General features: G+C 37.7%; 1 non-coding gene across 1 annotated transcript; it reads right to left on the minus strand.

Moving 5' to 3' along the window:
* Nucleotides 1-3,936: 3,936 nt before the first annotated feature.
* LOC112713811 (small nucleolar RNA R71) lies at nt 3,937-4,040 on the minus strand. Its single transcript, XR_003158776.1, has one exon. It is a non-coding gene; the product is annotated as a small nucleolar RNA R71 (small nucleolar RNA).
* Nucleotides 4,041-19,274: the final 15,234 nt, after the last annotated feature.

Genomic DNA, 19,274 nt, shown 5'->3' on the forward strand with positions numbered 1-19,274 from the left:
GAAGGTTGACAAAGGACAGCTGATGCTGTTGGATTCTGACCTCTCAGCACTCAAAATGGATTTTTTGGAGTTAAAGAACTCCAAATGGCGCTCTCCTAATGGCGTTGGAAAGTAGACATCCAGAGCTTTCCAGCAATATATAATAGTCCATACCTTATTCGAGATTAGACGACGTAAACTGGCGCTCAACGCCAGTTCCATGTTGCATTCTGGAGTCAAACGCCAGAAACACGTCACAAACCAGAGTTGAACGCCAAAAACACGTTATAACTTGGCGTTCAACTCCAAAAGAAGCCTCTGCATGTGTAAAGCTCAAGCTCAGCCCAAGCACACACCAAGTGGCCCCGGAAGTGGATTTCTGCATCAATTACTTACTTCTGTAAACCCTAGTAGCTAGTCTAGTATAAATAGGACATCTTACTATTGTATTAGACATCCTGGATTGTATTTTTGATCATGTGATCACGTTTTGGGGGCTGGCCATTCGGCCATGCCTGGACCTTCATCACTTATGTATTTTCAATGGTGGAGTTTCTACACACCATAGATTAAGGGTGTGGAGCTCTGCTGTACCTCGAGTTTCAATGCAATTACTACTATTTTCTATTCAATTCGACTTATTCTTATTCTAAGATATTCGTTTCACTTCAACATGATGAATGTGATGATCCGTGACACTCATTATCATTCTCACCTATGAATGCGTGACTGACAACCACTTCCGTTCTACCTTAGACCGGGCGCATATCTCTTGGATTCCTTAATCAGAATCTTCGTGGTATAAGCTAGAATTGATGGCGGCATTCATGAGAAACCGGAAAGTCTAAACCTTGTTTGTGATATTCCGAGTAGGATTCAGGGATTGAATGACTGTGACGAGCTTCAAACTCGCGATTGTTGGGCATGATGACAAACGCAAAAGAATCAAGGGATTCTATTCCGACATGATCGAGAACCGACAGATGATTAGCCATGCTATGACAGAGCATTTGGACCATTTTCACTGAGAGAATGGGATATAGCCATTGACAACAGTGATGCCCTACATACAGCTTGCCATGGAAAGGAGTAAGAAGGATTGAATGAAAGCAGTAGGAAAGCAGAGATCCAACAGGGACAAAGCACCTCCATATACTTGTCTGAAATTCTCACCAATGATCTACATAAGTATTTCTATCTTTATTTTTCATTTATTTATTATTATTATTCAAAAACTCCATAACCAATTATTATCCGCCTAACTGAGATCTACAAGATGACCATAGCTTGCTTCATACCAACAATCTCCGTGGGATCGACCCTTACTCACGTAAGGTTTATTACTTGGACGACCCAGTGCACTTGCTGGTTAGTTGTGCGAGGTTGTGAAGAAAGTGCTGAGTTATAAACGCACATACCAAGTTGAATGCCATTATTAGAGATCACAATTTCGCCAACCAAGTTTTTGGCGCCGTTGCAAAAAAAAAGCATTGTTTTTAGATAGTTTTTAGTAGGATATAGCTACTTCTAGGGATGTTTTCATTAGTTTTTATGTTAAATTCACATTTCTGGACTTTACTATGAGTTTGTGTATTTTTCTGTGATTTCAGGTATTTTCTAGCTGAAATTGAGGGACCTGAGCAAAACTCTGATAAAAAGTTGTTCGAGTTTGGACAACTGACGGTTCATCTTGTTGGTCAGATTAGGTAATTTTCTTTTTGTTTTGTTTTCAAAAAAATTTCAAAAAAAAATTATCCTTATTTTCGAAAAAAAATTAATTAAAAATAAATCATTCTATGGCTTTAGAATTTTTAAGAATGGATTCTAGAGTTTCAAGAAGCATGTTGAATCCTAGTTGGATGTAAATCCATATCCAAATCCTTTTGGAATGAGACTTCAACTAATCACCTCAATGCATGTAATGCCATCCTAAAGCTGGCTGGCTATTAAGCCATGTCCAACCCTTGGATTGGATCTTTAGGCTAACATTGAAAGATTTCTGGAATTCTTCTTAAAAATTTTGAATTTCTTATTTTCTTTTTCCTATATATTTTTCAAAAATAATAAAAGAAAATACAAAAAATTCATAAAATCATAAAAACCAAAAATATTTTGTGATTCTTGTTTAAGTCTTGTGTCATGTTTTAAATTTGGTGTCAATTGCATATTCATATTGTTCTTGCATTTTTCGAAAATTCATGCATTCATAGTGTTCTTCATGATCTTCAAGTTGTTCTTGGTAAGTCTTCTTGTTTGATCTTTAAATTTTCTTGTTTTGTGTTGTATGATGTTTTTCATGTGCATTTTTGCATTCATAGTGTCTAAACATGAAAGATTTCCAAGTTTGGTGTCTTGCATGTTTTCTTTGCATCAAAAATTTTTCAAAAATATGTTCTTGATGTTCATCATGATCTTCAAAAATATGTTCTTGCATGCATCATGTGTTTTGATACAAAATTTTCATGTTTTGGGTCATAATTGTGTTTTTCTCACTCATCATTAAAAATTTAAAAATAAAAAATATATATTTTCCTTTTTTTCTCTCAAAATTTTGAAAATTTGAGTTGACTTAGTCAAAAAAATTTTAAAATTAGTTATTTCTTGTAAGTCAAGTCAAATTTTCAATTTTTAAAAACCTTATCTTTTCAAAACTTTTTCAAAAAATCAAATCTTTTTCATTTTTTTTTACTATTTTTCGAAATTTTTAATTTAATTTTTCAAAATCTTTTTCTTATTTTATTTCAAATTTTCAAAACTTAACTAACAAGTAATGTGATTGATTCAAAAATTTGAAGTTTGTTATTTTATTGTTAAGAAAGGTTTAATCTTTAAATTCTAGAATCATATCTTTTAGTTTCTTGTTAGTCAAGTAATCAATTTTGATTTTAAAAATCAATTCCTTTTTCAAAATATCTTTTCTATCATATCTTTTTCAAACTTTTATCTTTTTCAAAAATCAATTTCAAAATCTTTTCTAACTTCTTATCTTTTCAAAATTGATTTTCAAATCTTTTTCAACTAACTAATTGACTTTTTGTTTGTTTCTTATCTTTTTCAAAACCACTTAACTAATTTTAGTTCTCTAATTTTTGAAAATTACCTCCCTCCTTTTCAAAATTCTTTTAATTAATTAATTGTTTTAAATTTTAATTTTAACTTTATTTCACCTTTAATTTTCGAAAATCATTAACTCCTTTTCAAAATTATTTTCGAAAACTTCTCTCTCTCATCTTATTCTATTTATTTATTCATTTACTAACACTTCTCTTCATCTAAAATCTCTACTCCTATCCTCACCCTTGTGTTTAGATTATTCATTCTTCTTCACTCTTATTCCCTTTCTTCTTCTACTAACATAAATGAATCTCTATACTGTGACATAGAGGATTTCTCTTCCTTTTCTGTTCTCTTCTTTCTCATATGAGCAGGAACAAGGAAAAAGGCATTCTTGTTGAAGCTGATCCTGAACCTGAAAGGACTCTGAAGAGGAAACTAAGAGAAGCTAAATTACAACAATCCAGAGACAACCTTACTGAAATTTTCGAACAAGAAAAGGATATGGCAGTCGAACCCAACAACAATAATGCAAGGAGGATGCTTGGTGATTATACTACACCTACTTCCAAGTTTGATGGAAGAAGCATCTCAATTTCTGCCATTGGAGCAAACAATTTTGAGCTGAAACCTCAACTAGTTGCTCTAATGCAACAAAACTACAAGTTTCATGGACTTCCATCAGAAGATCCCTACCAGTTTTTAACTGAGTTCTTACAGATCTGTGAGACTGTTAAGACTAATGGAGTAGATCCTGAAGTCTACAGGCTCATGCTTTTCCCTTTTGCTGTAAAAGACAGAGCTAGAACATGGTTGGACTCATAACCTAAAGATAGCATGTACTCTTGGGATAAGCTGGTCATGGCCTTCTTGGTTAAATTCTTTCCTCCTCAAAAGCTGAGCAAGCTTAGAGTGGATGTTCAGACCTTCAAGCAAAAAGATGGTGAATCCCTCTATGAAGCTTGGGAAAGATACAAGCAGATGACCAAAAAGTGTCCTTCTGACATGTTTTCAGAATGGACCATGATAGATATATTCTATTATGGTCTGTCTGAGTTTTCTAAGATGTCACTGGATCATTCTGTAGGAGGATCCATTCACCTAAAGAAAACGCCTGCAGAAGCTCAGGAACTTATTGAAATGGTTGCAAATAACCAATTCATGTACACTTCTGAGAGGAATTCCGTGAATAATGGGACGCCTCAGAGGAAGAGAGTTCTTGAAATTGATGCTCTGAATGCCATATTGGCTCAAAACAAAATGTTGACTCAGCAAGTCAACATGATTTCTCAAAGTCTGAATGGATGGAAAAATGCATCCAATAGTACTAAAGAGGCATCTTCTGAAGAAGAAGCTTATGATCCTGAAAACCCTGCAATGGAAGAGGTAAATTACATGGGTGAACCTTATGGAAACACCTATACTTCTTCATAGAGAAATAATCCAAATTTCTCATGGAAGGATCAACAAAAGCCTCAACAAGGCTTTAATAATGGTGGAAGAAACAGGTTTAGCAATGGCAAGCCTTTTCGATCATCTTCTCAGCAACAGACAGAGAATTCTGAGCAGAGCACCTTTAACTTAGCAAATATAGTCTCTGATCTGTCTAAGGCCACTTTAAGCTTCATGAGTGAAACAAGGTCCTCCATTAGAAATTTGGAGGCACAATTGGGCCAGCTGAGTAAGAAAGTCACTGAAACTCCTCCTAGTACTCTCCCAAGCAATACAGAAGAGAATCCAAAGAGAGACTGCAAGGCCATTGATATAGTCAATATGGCCGAATGCAATGAGGAAGGGGAGGATGTGAATCCCAATGAGGAAGACTTCATGGGACGTCTCCCAACCAAGAAGGAGTTCCCTATTGAGGACCCAAAGGAATCTGAGACTCATATAGAGACCATAGAGATTCCATTAAACCTCCTTCTGCCATTCATGAGCTCTGAAGACTATTCTTCCTCTGAAGAGGATGAAGATGTAACTGGAGAGCAAGTTGCTCAATATCTAGGAGCTATCATGAAGCTGAATGCCAAGTTGTTTGGAAATGAGACTTGGGAAGGTGAACCTCCCTTGCTCATTGGTGAACTAGATACATGAGTTCAGCAAACTTTACCTCAAAAGAAATAAGATCCTGGTAAATTCTTAATACCCTGTACCATAGGCACCATGACCTTTGAAAAGGCTCTGTGTGACCTAGGGTCAGGCATAAATCTTATGCCACTCTCTGTAATGGAGAAGCTGGGGATCATTGAGGTACAGCCTGCCATATTTTCATTGCAAATGGTAGACAAGTCAGTAAGACAAGCTTATGGATTGGTAGAGGACGTGTTGGTAAAGGTTGAAGGCCTTTACATCCCTGCTGATTTCATAATCTTAGACACTAGGAAGGAGGAGGATGAATGCATCATCCTTGGAAGACCCTTCCTAGCCACAGCAGGAGTTGTGATAGATGTTAACAGAGAAGAATTAGTCCTTCAATTGAATGGGGACTACCTTGTGTTTAAGACCCAAGGGTGTTCTTCTGTAAACATGGAGAGGAAGCATGAAAAGCTTCTCTCAGTACAGAGTCAAGCAAAGCCTCCACTATCAAACTCTAAGTTTGGTGTTGGGAGGCCACAGCCAAACACTAAGTTTGGTGTTAAATTCCCACATCCAAACTCTAAGTTTGGTGTTAGGAGTCTACAACATTGACCTGATCACCTATGTGGCTCCATGAGAGCCCACTGTCAAGCTATTAACATTAAAGAAGTACTTATTGGGAGGCAACCCAATTTTTATTTATCTAATTTTATTTTTCTTTTTATTGTTCTTTTATGTTTTATTAGGTTCATGATCATGTGGAGTCACAAAAAAAATACTAAAATTAAAAACAGAATCAAAAACAGCAGAAGAAAAATCACACCCTGGAGGAAGGACTTACTGGCGTTTAAACGCCAGTAAGAAGCATCTGCCTGGCGTTCAACGCCAGAACAGAGCATGGATCTGGCGTTGAATGCCAGAAACAAGCAACATCCTGGCGTTCAAACGCCATGAATACACCCTGAGGAGAGCTGGCGCTGAATGCCAGAAACATGCTACAGATGGGCGCTGAACGCCCAAAACAAGCATCAATCCGGTGTTCAAACGCCAGAATTGCATGCAAGGCATTTCACACGCCTAATTGGTGCAGGGTTGTTAAATCCTTGACACCACAGGATCTGTGGACCCCACAGGATCATCTCAGGATCTGTGGATCCCACAGGATTCCCACCTACCTCAACTCACCTTCTCTCCTCTTCACACAATCCCAAAAACACTCTTCCCCAAAAACCCTTCACCAATCACCTCAATCTCTCTTCCCTATTACCTCTTCACCACTCACATCCTTCCACTCTTCCCCATAAACCCCACCTACCTTCAAAATTCAAAATTACTTTCCCACCCAAAGCATAGCTTTTTTGTTTTTCCATAACCATTGATAGCACCTAAGGCCGGAGAAACCTCTAGAAAAGGGAAAGGGAAGACAAAAGCTTCCACCTCCGAGTCATGGGAGATGGAGAGATTCATCTCCAAAGCCCATCAAGACCACTTCTATGATGTTGTGGCCAAGAAGAAGGTGATCCCTGAGGTCCCTTTCAAACTCAAGAAAAATGAGTATCCGGAGATCCGACATGAGATCCAAATAAGAAGTTGGAAAGTTCTGACCAACCCCATTCAACAAGTCGGAATCTTAATGGTTCAAGAGTTTTATGCCAATGCATGGATCACTAGAACCATGATCAAAGTGTGAACCCAAATCCAAAGAATTATCTTACAATGGTTCGGGAGAAATACTTAGATTTCAGTCTGAAAAATGTAAGGTTGGTGTTTAACTTGCCCATGATTCAAGGAGATGCACGCCCCTACACAAGAAGGGTCAACTTTGATCAAAGGTTGGACCAAGTCCTTACGGACATATGTGTGGAAGGAGCTCAATGAAAAAGAGACTCCAAAGGCAAATCGGTTCAATTAAGAAGACTGGACCTCAAGCCTGTGGCTAGAGGATGGTTGGAGTTCATCCAACGCTCCATCATCCCTATTAGCAACCGATCCGAAGTTACTGTGGATCGGGCCATCATGATCCATAGCATCATGATTGGAGAGGAAGTAGAAGTTCATGAAGTCATCTCCCTTGAATTCTACAAAATAGCCGAAAAGTCCTCCACCATGGCAAGGCTAGCTTTTCCTCATCTTATTTGCCATCTATGTTACTCAACTGGAGTTATCATAGAAGGAGACATCCCCATTAAGGAGGATAAGCCCATCACTAAGAAGATGATGGAGCAAACAAGAGAGCCCACTCATGGATCCCAAGAGAGGCATGAGGAAGCTCATCACCAAGAAATCCCGAAAATGCCTTAAGGGATGCACTTTCATCCCAACAACTATTGGGAACAACTCAACACTTCTCTAGAAGACTTGAGTTACAATATGGATCAATTAAGGATGGAATATCAAGAACACTCCATCATTCTCCATGAAATTAGAGAAGATCAAAGAGCAATGAGGGAGGAGCAACAAAGGCAAGGAAGAGACATAGAAGAGCTCAAGGACATCATTGATTCTTCAAGAAGAAAGCACCACCATCATTGAGGTGGACTCATTCCTTGTTCTTATTTCTCTGTTTTTTTTATGCTTAATGTTTATTTATGTTTGTGTCTTTCCTACATGATCATTAGTATTTAGTAACTATGTCTTAAGGCTATGAATAAATCCATAAATCCTTCATCTCTCTTAAATGAAAAATGTTTTAATACAAAAAGAACAAGAAGTACATGAGTTTCGAATTTATCCTTGAATTTAGTTTAATTATATTGATGTGGTGACAATACTTTTTATTTTCTGAATGAATGCTTGAACAGTGCATATTTTTGATCTTGTTGTTTATGAATGTTAAAATTATTGGCTCTTGAAAGAATGATGAACAAAGAGAAATGCTATTGATAATCTGAAAAATCATGAAATTGATTCTTGAAGCAAGAAAAAGCAGTGAAAAAGCAAAAGCTTGCGAAAAAAAATAATTTTGGCGAAAAAAATAAATAGAAAGAAAAAGCAAGCAGAAAAAGCCAATAGCCCTTAAAACCAAAAGGCAAGGGTAAAAAGGATCCAAGGCTTTGAGCATCAATGGATAGGAGGGCCAAAGGAACTAAAATCCAGGCCTAAGCGGCCAAATCAAGTTGTCCCTAACCATGTGCTTGTGGCATGCAGGTCCAAGTGAAAAGCTTGAGACTGAGTGGTTAAAGTCGTGATCCAAAGCAAAAAGAGTGTGCTTAAGAACCCTGGACACCTCTAACTGGGGACTTTAGCAAAGCTGAGTCACAATCTGAAAAGGTTCACCCAGTCATGTGTCTGTAGCATTTATGTATCCGGTGGTAATACTGGAAAACAAAGTGCTTAGGGCCACGGCCAAGACTCGTGAAAGTAGTTGTGTTCAAGAATCAACAAACTTAACTAGGAGAATCAATAACACTATCTGAAATTCTAAGTTCCTAGAGATGCCAATCATTCAAAACTTCAAAGGATAAAGTGAGATGCCAAAACTGTTCAGAAGCAAAAAGCTACAAGTCCCGCTCATCTAATTAGAATTAATATTCATTGATATTCTGAGCTTTATAGTATATTCTCTTCTTTTTATCCTAATTAATTTTCAGTTGCTTGGGGACAAGCAAAAATTTAAGTTTGGTGTTGTGATGAGCGGATAATTTATACGCTTTTTGGCATGATTTTTCTAGGTAGTTTTTTGTAGAATCTAGCTACTTTTAGGGATGTTTTCATTAGTTTTTATGCTAAATTCACATTTCTGGACTTTACTATGATTTTTTGTGTTTTTCTGTGATTTCAGGTATTTTCTGGCTGAAATTGAGGGACCTGAGCAAAACTCTGATAAGAAGGTTGACAAAGGACAGCCGATGCTGTTGGATTCTGACCTCTCTGCACTCGAAATAGATTTTCTGGAGCTACATAACTCCAAATGGCGTGCTCTCAATGGCGTTGGAAAGTAGACATCCAGAGCTTTCCAGAAATATATAATAGTCCATACCTTATTCGAGATTAGACGATGTAAACTGGCGCTCAACTCCAGTTCCATGTTGCATTCTAGAGTCAAACGCCAGAAACACGTCACGAACCAGAGTTGAACGCCAAAAACTCGTTACAACTTGGCGTTCAAATCCAAAAGAAGCCTCTGCACGTGTAAAGCTCAAGCTCAGCCCAAGAACACACCAAGTGGGCCCGGGAAGTGGATTTCTGCATCAACTACTTACTTCTGTAAACCCTAGTAGCTAGTCTAGTATAAATAGGACGTTTTACTATTGTACTAGTGTCTTTTGACCACGTAATATCCTGGATCCTAGATTGTATTTTTGATCCTGTGATCACGTTTTGGGGGCTGGCCATTCGGCCATGCCTGGACCTTCATCACTTATGTATTTTCAACGATGAAGTTTCTACACACCATAGATTAAGGGTGTGGAGCTTTGCTGTACCTCGAGTTTCAATGCAATTACTACTATTTTCTATTCAATTCGACTTATTCTTATTCTAAGATATTCGTTGCACTTCAACATGATGAATGTGATGATCTGTGACACTCATTATCATTCTCACCTATGAACGCGTGACTGACAACCACTTTCGTTCTACCTTAGATCGGGCGCATATCTCTTGGATTCCTTAATCAGAATCTTCGTGGTATAAGCTAGAATTGATGGCGGCATTCATAAGAATCCGAAAAGTCTAAACCTTATCTGTGGTATTCCGAGTAGGATTCAGGGATTGAATGACTGTGACGAGCTTCAAACTCGCGATTGTTGGGCGTGATGACAAACGTAAAAGAATCAAGGGATTCTATTCCGACATGATCGAGAACCGACATATGATTAGCCGTGCTGTGACAGAGCATTTGGACCATTTTCATTGAGAGGATGGGATGTAGCCATTGACAATGGTGATGCCCTACATACAGCTTGCCATGGAAAGGAGTAAGAATGATTGAATGAAAGCAGTAGGAAAGCAGAGATCCAACAGGGACAAAGCACCTCCACACACTTGTCTGAAATTCTCACCAATGATCTACATAAGTATTTCTATCTTTATTTTCTGTTTATTTATTATTATTTGAAAACTCCATAACCAATTATTATCCGCCTAACTGAGATCTACAAGATGACCATAGCTTGCTTCATACCAACAATCTCTGTGGAATCGACCCTTACTCACGTAAGGTTTATTACTTGGACGACCCAGTGCACTTGCTGGTTAGTTGTGCGAGGTTGTGAAGAAAGTGCTGAGTTATAAATGCGCATACCAAGTTGAATGCCATTATTAGAGATCACAATTTCGCCAACCAGCACCTTTTGAAAAGATATGGTTTATCCCACAAGTAGTACTTAGCATCATGGATAAGTTTTCGAACTTGCTGTCTATTGTATTCCTTGGGAATTAACCTTATTACCTTGTAATTTGCAATGTCTACGAACCAAGGAGCCTTGCATATTACAAAGAGTTGTTCATCAGGGAAGGTCGCTGATATCTCACTAGTAGGAGGGGATGTCCCTGCTACAGGTTCAATCCAGTATAAGTGGTCAGCCACCTAATTTTCTGATCATTTTCTGTCCCTGATCTTTATGTCAAACTTCTGCAGGAATAATACGCATCTTATCAATATTGGTTTAGTGTCCTGCTTGGAAAGATGATAATTGAAAGCAGCATGGTCAATATAGATAATGAGCTTAGAGCCTATTAAATAGGATCTGAATTTGTCAATGGTATAGACCATTGCAAGTAGCTCCTTCTCTATGGTGGTGTAGTTCTTTTGTGCGTCATTTAAAATAGATTGGAATAATAAATGAAGTGCAGGAGATTATCATATCTCTGTCCTAGGACTGCGCCAATGACATAATCACTGGCGTCACACATTAGTTCGAATGGTAGGTCCTAGTGTGGTGCAGAAATGACAAGTGCAGAGATAAGTTTTGCTTTCAGAGTTTCAAAGGCATGTAGGCAATCCTTGCTAAAAACAAAAGGAGTGTCAGTAGCTAAGAGATTGCACAGGGGTTTTGCAATTTTGGAGAAGTCTTTTATAAACCTCCTGTAGAAACCTGCATGTCTTAAAAAACTTCTGATTGCTTTAACATTAGTTGGTGGGGGTAATCGTTCAATTACTTCCACCTTGGCCTAATCGACCTCTATTCCCTTGTTTGAAATCCGATATCCAAGAATAATTCCTCCAGTCACCATGAAGTGACATTTTTTCCAGTTTAAAACCAGGTTTGTTTCTTGGCATCGTTTCAGAACTAAGGCTAGATGGTTAAGGCAGGAATCAAAGGAATCACCAAAGACAGAGAAATCATCCATGAATACTTCAAGGAATTTCTCAACCATATCTGAGAAAATAGAGAGCATACAACTCTGAAAAGTTACAGGTGCATTACAGAGGTCGAATGGCATTCCTCTGTAAGCAAACACTCTGTACGGACATGTGAATGCTGTTTTCTCTAGATTCTGAAGATCTACTGTAATTTGATTATAGCCTGAATAGCCATCTAGGAAGTAGTAGAATGCATGCTCAGCCAGTCTCTCCAACATCTGGTCTATGAATGGTAGGGGAAATGATCCTTTCTTGTGGCGTTGTTGAGTCTTCTATAATAAATACACATACGCCATCCTATAACTGTCCTTGTAGGGATCAGTTCATTCCTTTCATTATGGACCATCGTCATCCCTCCTTTCTTGGGTACAACTAGGACAGGGCTTACCCTAAGGCTATCTAAGATGGGATAGATAATCCCATCCTCCCATAGTTTTATGAGTTCTTTTTGGACTATTTCCTTCATGGCTGGATTTAATCACCTCTGTGGTTGCACCACTGGTTTAACATCTTCCTCGAGCCTGATCTTGTGCATGCACCGAGTTGGAATAATTCCTTTTAAGTCACTTATGGTCCATCCAAGTGCTGTTTTATGGGTCTTCAGCACTTAAATTAGTACTTGTTCTTCTTGTGGCTCTAGAGCAGAGCTTATGATCACTGGATAAGTGTCATCATCTCCTAGAAATATGTATTTCAAAGATGATAGTAATGGCTTGAACTTGAGTTTGGGAGGTTCATCTTCCACTTTAGGAACTTTTAATGATTCCTCCTATTCTCTTGGTGCCTCTATGTCAGGCGTGTCATCCCCAAGGATATCATCCAACTCCTCCTCAAGTCTCTCAATTGCATGTACCTCTTCCACCAGGGAGTCGATGGTATCAATCCTCATACATTCCTCTGGGATGTCAGGGTATTTCATGGCCTTGACAGCATTCAGCATGAATTTATTTTCATTGACTCTCAGTGTCACTTTCCCTTTTTTCACATCAATGAGGTTCCTTCCTGTAGCCAGAAAGGGTCTCCCTAAAATGATGGACACATTCTTCTGTTCTTCCATATTCAACACCACGAAATCTGTAGGAAACGCAAAAGGGTCCAACTCTTACAATCATGTCTTCAATTACTCCTGATGAAAACTTGATGGAGCCATCAGTAAGATGAAGGCAGATGCGGGTAGGCTTAACTTTTTGGATCCCAAGTTTCCTTAATAGTGATAAAGGCATCAGATTGATGCTTGCTCCAAGATCACATAGGGCTTTCCTTGTGTAACCGTCTCTGAGAGTGCACGGTATCACAAAGTTCCCAAGGTCTTGAAGTTTCTCCGGTAGGGTCCTCTGGATGACTACATTACACTCTTCAGTGAGGAGCATTGTCTCTACCTCCCACCAATCCTTCTTATGGCTTAATATATCCTTCATGAACTTGGCATAGGAGGTATTTGTTCAAGGGCTTCTGTGATTGGGATCTTGATTTCTAGTGTCTTAAGGTAGTCTGCAAACCTAGCAAATTGTTTATCCTTTTCTGCTTGACGGAATTTTTGAGGATATGGCATCCTGGTTCTGTACTCAGGTGTGCTAAGTGGTGCAGGTGAGTGTCCATGGTGCCAGACTAAGGATTACCAACTTTCTTAGGAGGGGTGTTCTTTGAACGTGCACCTGCTTGGCTTCCCCCATCTGGGCGTTCAATGCCCATGCTGGTCCTTTCCTGGCACTGAACGCCAACATTTCCCCTTTCTGGGCGTTGGACGCCCTTGTTGACCCCTGCAGGGCGTTGAATGCCAGTGTTGCTCCCCTCCGGGTGTTCAGCTCCCTTGGTAGTGCCCTAGGTTGTTGTGTTTCTACCTTCTAACGTTTCCTCTTCCCCCTGCTTCTTACTGTTCTGAGACTAGGTGGTTAGGGACCTTCCATTCCTCAATTGGATGGCTTGGCACTCTTCTGTTCGGATAAATGCTGTTTAGCCTGGTTCAACCATGTCTCTATATTCTTGTTGGAAGCACGAGTTTCTTGCAACACTTCTTGCAAACTTAGCAACTATTGTGTGAGGGAGTGTAGCTGCTGGGTCAATGTTTCACTTTGTTTTGGAGGGTCTGAATCAATGGACACTACCTTGACCTCTCCTTTTATTGCAGTCTCACCAGATGAGTAAAGATGCTGGTAGTTGGCGACTGTCTCAATGATTTCTTGAGCTTCTTCGATTGCCTTTTTCATATGTATCGAACCACCTGCAGAATGATCTAGGGACATCTTGGTCCTATCTGTGAGTTCGTAATAGAAAATGTCCAGTTTTACCCATTCTGGAAACATTTTCTTGGGACATTTCTGAAGTATCATTCTGTATCTCCCCCAAGCATCATGAAGAGACTTATTCTCTTCTTGTCTGAAGCCTTGAATGTCCAGCCTTAGCTGGGTTAGCTTCCTTGGGAAAAAGTATTGGTTCAAGAATTTTTCCACCAGCTTATCCCATGTTTTCAAGCTCGATCTGGGTTGAGTATCCAACCACCTCTTTGCTTGGCCTTTTATAGCAAATGAAAAGAGCAGCAGCCTGTAAACATCCTGGTCTACTCCATTTGCTCGTAATGTGTCAAAAATCTATAGGAAATTTGCAAGGAATTCCGTGGGTTCTTCTTGCAGAAGTCCCTGAAACTGGCAGTTTTGCTATACTAGGGTAATTAACTGTGGGTTGAGTTCAAAATTGACTGCTTTAATAGGTGGTACACAAATATTTCTTCTATAGAAGTCAGAAGTGGGGGCTGTATAGGACCCCAAAGTTCTTTTTGGTTGTGTATTCTCAAGTGGATCCATAATGCAAAAACTCTTTTTATATTATAAATACATACATAAAAATCTAATGAATAAATTTATCATTCTTTTTGTCCAAAAATATGCAAAAACATTATGTTACAATATTATTGTATAATTAATAAGAATAAGAATAAGGATTTTTATTTTATTTTATTTTTTTATGTGGTGTAATTGATACTAATGAATGTCACTGAATGTACATTTGATGATAATAATTGTATGAGTATATCTACTTACAATTTTATGTAGTGCATACACATGTATATAATTAATGTTTGGACCACTTTTTAATGAAAGACATATCTGGTTTTGAGATAGAGAATATTCAACATAAAAAAATAAAACGTACAAACAACAATATATGAAACTAAACAAATCACAATAAAATGCTTTTAGTTTAAGAGAATATGAAATTTAGATGATTCAATAATATTTTTTTGAAAAAATATAATATTAAAAATCAAATGGTTTAAGTTAACTTCAAAAGTTAATTTGATTATAATATTTATTAATATTCTTTTTCTAATAAATACTTAAAAAATTTAGTGAGTCATGTCAAAAAATAGACGGAAGACTGTTATGTCTGACAAAAAAATTAGGGATTGATCTGTGTATTAATTTTTTTGGAGACTGAAATATCTGCCTTTAAAATCATTGGAAACTGATTTGAATAATTATTCTACTGAAAAATAAACTGAGACTGATTTGTCTGTTGGAATAAAATATTAAGAATATTTTTGTGTATTAATTTTTTTTGAACTAAAATATCTACTTTTAATATCTTTAAAATTGATTTGAGTAATTATTTTTTTTTAATAAAACTATACAAAAGTTTCCGACTTGTGCAGCAATGTTTCTTTTTCGTGACAATTTCATTGTTAGGAAAAATGAGTATATGGCGTGACTTTCTAGGGTTGTCTTAATTAGTATAATTTTAGCTTAGCTATGATTAAGACTATAATCATTGTTGACATAATGAACCATATAAAGCAGTCGTCGTAACAGGTAAAATTCAGATTTATATTATTAATCGATCTATAGACACCAATCAAAGGCGAACCAAACTAATTATATGTTGGCTTTTTGCGGCTTAGTGTTCATTCTGCTTATTTATGAGACTTTATTTAATTTCGCATTTTCTGATGCCGCCACCACAACATAAGACCTTTCAACTATACATTATTGTTTTTTCTAAGTTTAACAAACATGTGTTATTAGTGAAAATTTTAAATTTTTTTAATAAATATAAAAGTTTAATTTTTTTTTAAAAGGTTAAAAACAATAGGTATCAGACCTCAAAAAGATTGTTACGAAGTATTCGAGAGGGAGGAAGAATCATAGCAAGAAGGTGAGCTGAATAATGATTCTGAATGTTGAAGTAACTACAGGCTACAAGTGTTCTATATGGTAAAAATTTACGTGCAGTCGACTTCACATGAAGATGATAATTAACTATCGTTTGATAAAAATTTAGTCAAATCAATCAAATCATCTAACCGTTCTTAATTATCAACTTCTTGTAAAGTTGACTATACCTGAGTTTCCACCGTTCTATATTATATATTGCGGTTGCAACTATTGCGATCGGGGCAATTGCATGCAATGTGTTCGACCAAACATATGGTTTGTTTTTTCTTTGAGATATTTAAATAAAATTTTTTATTTGTAGAATATACCTTTTTTTTTCTCTCATGTAAAATTAAAATAATCTATCTTTTATTAAACTAAAATACTCTTCAAAAATCATTATATACATATATTTGCAATAATCGTTTGGTTTATTTAAATAATGATAATATATTTATTACTAATGTAATAAATTTATATTTATCTTTAACATTTTATCATTAATTATAAAATATATAAAAATTTTAAATTAAATATTTTTGTTACAAGTTAAATATTTTATACTATGTGATAAAATTTGAGAATAAATAAAATTTATTATAAATAGAGCTTACATGCATTTAGTTGTTGTGAAATCATGGTTATTATGGAAATGAATCTCCTATTTTTTTTTTCTCAGAGATATGTTGCAAAGTGTGTTCTTTTATCATATAGTAATTTTTTTCATATATTTTCTCTTTGTTTCACTTAAAAACAATATAATGAAAGATGACATTTTACAATATTACTTGGGAGCATTAAAACTGAGAAAATCTAGTTTTTGGTAATTATTAAGAGAACATCCAAGCTTGTTAAGGTCGGAGAAGATTGTGTGTGTAATTTGCAAATTATTAAGATTAGAAGAAACAAATAATCCTTACAGCTTTTGTTGATCAATTGGTTTTAGTCAATGAAGAAATCAGAGACTGGTGAGTGAGAGCAAGAAGATGAGTGAGAGAAGAGAGAGTTTAGAGAAGAGTGATTTGAACAGTGGAAGATTTCATTGCATTGACCGAGATCAGACTTACAGCAGTACAAGACTTATATAACATACACTAGAAGCTTCTGAAGAGTTAGGCCACTTGTGCCAGCTCAGTAGACTTAACTAACCTCCTAACAAACTTAACAGCTAGATAAACCTGATTAACTAATTAGCCCTCTTTATTCACTTTTAATATCTTCTTTCACTCTATCATGCTCCCTCAAACTCAAGGGAGCTGAATCTTCAGAATTCTGCACCTTGAGTTTGCCTCTGAGATTAAGGAACGCTGATGATAGAAGAGCCTAGGTGAGAGCGTCAGCAATCTGAGCTAAGCCTGGTATATGACTTACTTGAACCTCATTCCTTGTCACATAATCTCTTACGAAGTGCAAGTCAATCTCAAAATATTTCGTTTTTGAGTGGAGAATGAGATTTGCTGCCAGCAAGACTGCACTCTGATTGTCGCAATAAGCCATGGGGGCTTTAGGAACACTCCACTATAGCTCACTTAACAATCCTTTTTATCCAGATTAGTTCAGCAACTAAGTCTGCTAATGCCCTGTACTCAGCCTCTGTGCTGGATCTAGCTACTGCCCCTTGTTTCTTAGACTGCCATGATATTAAATTCCTACCCAAATAGACACAGAACCCTCCAACTGATTTGTGATCATTAGGATCCCCTGCCCAGTCAGAATTATAATAGGCTTTTAGTGTCAGCAAGAAAGTGGGTGAAGCATTGTCAAGCTTCAAGCCATAGGTTGCAGTGCCACCAACATATCGCAGGATTCGTTTGACTAGCTTCCAGTGTGTCTCTAATGGATGCTGCATAAATTGTGCTACTTTGTTCACACTGTATGCTAGTTCAGGTCTGGTAATGGTGAGGTATTACAGACTCCCCACCACTGAGCGATACATATGAGGGTTTGCAAACTCAACTCCCCCTGTGGCCTGAATCTTCAAGGTGGAGGTAAGGGTGTATGGCATGGTTTGCACATTGACATCCCTGCTTTGAGCAGCAGGTCTTGGACATATTTACTCTGTGTCATGAGCAGTCCTCCATCACTGGTTTTAGTGACCTGAATTTCCAAGAAATAATGTAAAGGACCCATGTCCTTTAGAGCAAAGGCAGAGTTCAGCTGTTGAATAACATCAGATATTTTGCTTTCTGAGCTACCAGTGATGAGTATATCATCAACATAAATGAGAACATAAGCAAGAGAGGATGAAGTGTGTCGAACAAAAACTGAAACATCAGACTTGGTGGCAGTGAACCCCAGGTCTCGAAGAGCAGTGGAGATCTTAAAATACCAGGCTCTTGGGGCTTGCTTCAACCCATAGAGAGCCTTGGTAAGCTTGCACACCAATAAACCATCACCAACAGTGAATCCCTATGGCTGTCTCATATAAAGATCTTCATGCAATTTCCCATGGAGGAAGGCATTATTCACGTCTAATTGACGTATAGGCCACGAATTTGCCAGTGCAATGGTCAATATAACTCGGATGGATGTTGGCTTGACAACAGGACTATACATCTCTGTAAAATCAAACCCATGTCTTTGGGAGAAACCCTGAGCAACAAGTCTAGCCTTGTGCTTTTGTAAACTACCGTCAGCATTGTATTTGAGGCGAAACACCCACTTGCTCCCAATAGCTTCCCTACCAGCTGAGAAAGGAACCAAGGACCAGGTATTATTCTTTAGGAGAGCTGCAAATTCAGACTCTATGACACTCTTTCACTTTGGGTCATCTAATGCTTGCTTGACAGACCTTGGCTCCATACTTGCAACAAAAACACAAGGCTTAACAGTACTTGCCTTGCTTCTAGTCACCATTGGATGAGTGTTAACAACAGAACAGAAGGTAGAACTATTTCCAAATCAGCGATTAGAATTGGTATCAGGACATCTGATGGGGCCCTATATGAAAGGGTCGGGGAAGGGGATATATTATAGGGGCTGAGAGGCAGAGGAGAAGAAGGTATAGTAGAATTTGGAGGGATTTGTGTTGGGGCTGAAGAGGGGATGGTAGGTGAGGCTGTTGTTATGGGTAAGGTAGAAGCTGAGGTTGGTTGTGAGAAGAGTTTCTTGGCTTGGTAAGGGATAATAGGAATACATGATAGTGGCTGTAGAATAGTAGGTGAAGATTCGAGACAGGATGGGGAATAGAAACTGAAGGAAGGATCTTTGAAAGGGAATGTGGCTTTATCAAACACAACATGCCTTGTAATGACCACTTTTCCAAAATTTGTGAGACATTTGTAGCCCTTGTGAGAGGTTTCATAACCAAGAAATACACTTGGTGAGGATCTAAAGTCAAGCTTATTTTGGTTATAAGGCCTCAGGTGAGGGAAACACAAGCAGCTAAAGACCTTGAGGTTTTCATAGGATGGCTTCTTGTTGAACAGTTTTTCAGTTGGGGATACTCCATTCAGCACTAGAGTTGGCAAGATATTGATCAGTTGGACTGTTGTAGTGAAGGCCTCCCCCCAAAACTCGAGTGACATAGACGCTGCTGCGAGCATGGTTAGCCCCATTTCCACAACGTGCCTATGCTTTCTCTCAGCTGTGCTATTTTGCTAGTGGACATGTGGACATGAAAATCTGTGAATAACACCCTGTTCCTATATTAATTTGGACAAACTGACATACTCTGTAGTATTATCACTCTAAAAAACCTTAAGTTTGGC

The sequence above is a fragment of the Arachis hypogaea genome, chromosome 1 (genome assembly GCF_003086295.3).
Source record: "Arachis hypogaea cultivar Tifrunner chromosome 1, arahy.Tifrunner.gnm2.J5K5, whole genome shotgun sequence".
NCBI lineage: Eukaryota > Viridiplantae > Streptophyta > Magnoliopsida > Fabales > Fabaceae > Arachis > Arachis hypogaea.